At 37.7% G+C, this 3,199-nt stretch overlaps 1 long non-coding RNA gene across 1 annotated transcript; it reads left to right on the top strand.

Moving 5' to 3' along the window:
• Positions 1-894: 894 nt before the first annotated feature.
• Positions 895-2,431, top strand: LOC307168561. Its single transcript, XR_013822950.1, has 2 exons — positions 895-1,440; positions 2,181-2,431. It is a non-coding gene; the product is annotated as an uncharacterized lncRNA (long non-coding RNA).
• The last annotated feature ends 768 nt before the right edge of the window (positions 2,432-3,199 follow it).

Raw genomic sequence — 3,199 nt, 5'->3', positions numbered from 1 at the left:
CCCGCGGTCACCCGCGGTTACGAGTCATCCAAAAATATTTGTAATGATATTCGGGTCGTGGTCGGTCGGGTCGTTTGAAATAAAGATGCCAATTAAACCTTTGTAATTTATATAGTACTAGACAATTTTCTATGAAATACATAGGCCTACACTTTATTGGCTGAATAACTGGCGCGAAGATGACACACGAGCTCAGTCTGCAGGTAGAGATGGAGGCGGCAAGAGAAAAGGTGAAGACTGGGGAGTGGAAGCTCCGCAAATACACAAATAGAAAGAGCAAAGTGTGGGAGACATTTGCCGAAATAATGAAAGATGATGACCAAAGTGCTGGCTTTGTCATGTGTACTTGCGATGCTATTTACACATGTGATAGCCACAAAACTGGCACGACCAACCAGGCACGGCGCCAAGATTCCAGTTTTGGATGGGCCAGACCAATTGTGGGTGGGCCTTAAATTAAAAACGTTAAATTAAAACAAAAAACATTATCCAATCACTGCTTAACCTAATAAAAAATATTGACTAATATAGCCTACTGTTATATTATCTGTGCGTATATAATATAGATTTTAATAGCTTGATGCTCTTTAAATATTTTGTTGCATTGTTAAAAGTTTCAGTGCATAGGACGGACCTATCCGCGATCGCTCTCCATGGTTCTGACCAAAGAAGAGCGCTTTGGAATCTCCATTACGCATCATACGCATCATGCGCTACGAAGACTAAGGTATAATTTAACTAAAGGTATACTACCACTAAAGGTATATCATTGCTAGGCGTCTTCAGGGCTATCATCCACTCGCGAGGCAGAGGCGCTGAAAGGCAGAGGCGCTGGCGCCCTCCTACCAACGGCGCTGTTTTTGGTAAAACATGATTTTGACCACTTCATTAAAGGTGGGGTAGGTAGGAATGGTCTAAAAAACTTTTTTCCAAATTTGTTTAAACTTTCTTTATATATCAATACATAATTAAAATGTAAGTACTCTGAAAAAAAAGAGTATAAAAATCGAGTGACTCTAGACCGTTTAATCTGCATTAAACACAGCTCATTATTTCCATTCGGGACGAAACAAAGGATTGGCTTAGGCGACTGTCACTCTCTCTCGCAACCATGGCAACCACCCTGTTGCTATTAGATCTGCCCACATGCGCGCGCCCGTTTGATTTGAGGAGTTCAAGAGGCACGGAACCTAGGAATAGCAAAATAATGGCAGAGAAAGAGCATTCAAAATTCACATTACCGGCATATGCAGTTAGCGAAGGCAAACAAGCCAAAAAAAGGAAGACAATACTAGAAAAGTCAATGAACAAAAAGTCTTTGGATAAACAAAGAAATAAAACGTGAGTCAATATCGGCGAGGCTTTCAAGCGATGGCGAGAACTGAGGGACCTCAAGGGGCTGAAAAGTGACTCCTTGATGGCTTTATTTCTGCTGGACAGGTAATCTTTCTTTTTGTAATTTGATTATACATATTTTTTTTGTTTATGTTTTCATGAAGCATGTATCACTAGCACACGTAGCTGCCTAATATAGCTAACATAACATTACTTAGCGAGCCATAGTAGAGATGATAAATAATCAATAGGCCAAAAATTTAACTTTACATAACAAAATACATGTTTAACAGCTGGTAGGCCTAACGTTAATCCGCATCCAGGAACTTTTTTTAGAACTAGATTTACCCTCTGTCTAAACTCTTTTACCATGTTCACCGGGAACTTTACCTGCACGTTTTTTTTTTTCGCCTTTGTTTTGTTTTGTTTTTATATTCTCTACCTATGTTTACTGATGTCTTTATCTTGTATCTGTGTGTGTCGTGCACACTGTGTTGTGTGTGTGTTATTATTTTGTGTCTGCAATGCAGTTGTGAGGTGTTGTTTGAGTGTATGTTACTCTGTTTATCTGTTATCAAGACATTTTAAAAAACGTGTATTAATGCAACCTGTTTTTAGCTTTGCCTTATAGTTATAACTAGCTCGTTAGCGAATCAAAATATATATATTTTAAACTTTACCAATATCGATTATGCTAGCTTGATAGTGAGTACTAAAATACATCTTATTTGTTTATATTCATAATGATAAAGTTAGGTATTTTATTACATGTGATTATGACATGTCACTGCATGCACTGTGCTCCTTCCTCTCCACTATCTCCAGGTAAATAATGCGTCTTCCAGCTCAGCGGTCGGAGTCGCGCGTTCATGTGTTTTGGGGGCGTGGCTTTGGAAGGAGCCCAGAAGGGAGAGGGTGGACTGAATGGAAATAATGAGCTGCCTTTAAAACAGTCGTGAGAGGTCTACATACACTCGATTTTTATACTTTCTTTTTCAGAGTACTTACATTTTAATTATGTATTGATATATACATAAAGTTTAAACAAATTTGAAAAAGAAATTTTTTAGACCATTCCTACCTACCCCACCTTTAAGTTTTGTTTTATAGAAAACTCTTTTTAAAAGATTTTCGTTTTGTATAAATTGTATCTTAATTTTGATCAATGTTTTATCAATCAGTTGGCCGTATTTAATAAATAAGAAGCAAATAGCAGACAATGTAATAAGGCGCCGGCACGATCACTTGCATTGCATGTGAACTGGAGGGCGCCGAAACGCCTCACAGATTTGAGAAATATAGGCTATAAATTACAGAAAGCTTGAAATGTCTACTTTTAAACGAAAATATTCAAACCAAAATAAATAGGCTACTCTCTGATTATAATCCATATGAAATGTGCATTTCTCTCTGGCGTTCATGGCGAGTCTGCAATCTCCGCATCGTCAACTTCATCTTTGCAGCGACACAGAAAACACCAGTTTATTACTAAACAATTAAATGTCTCCTTGCTAATTTAGACAAATTCATAATCATTACTTTAACCGGTTCTTTGTGGCAAGCTTTATGCGTGCGGTCATAACGCTTTTTATTATCCTGTAGGCTATAGCCTATTTAAGTAATTAAGTTAATATAAAAGGGCGATTTTTCCACGAATGGCTTAAATGAACAACAACTAGTTGACTAGAAAAAAAAAAATTAGTCGGAGGCAGCCCTTATTCCACATATTTTCGAACCAGCAGGCCATTCAGGCCAAATGTGCGAATGTCCAATGTCAAGCCAATTTTACATTTAGTCATTTAGCAGACGCTTTTATCCAAAGCGATTTACAGTTAAACTAACAAGAATATGCAAGTGCTATGAC

Source organism: Squalius cephalus (assembly GCF_949319135.1).
Source record: "Squalius cephalus genome assembly, chromosome: 12".
In the NCBI taxonomy this organism is placed as follows: domain Eukaryota; kingdom Metazoa; phylum Chordata; class Actinopteri; order Cypriniformes; family Leuciscidae; genus Squalius; species Squalius cephalus.
Note: the sequence above shows the minus strand (reverse complement) of the source record. Positions and strands in the feature narration are given on the sequence as shown.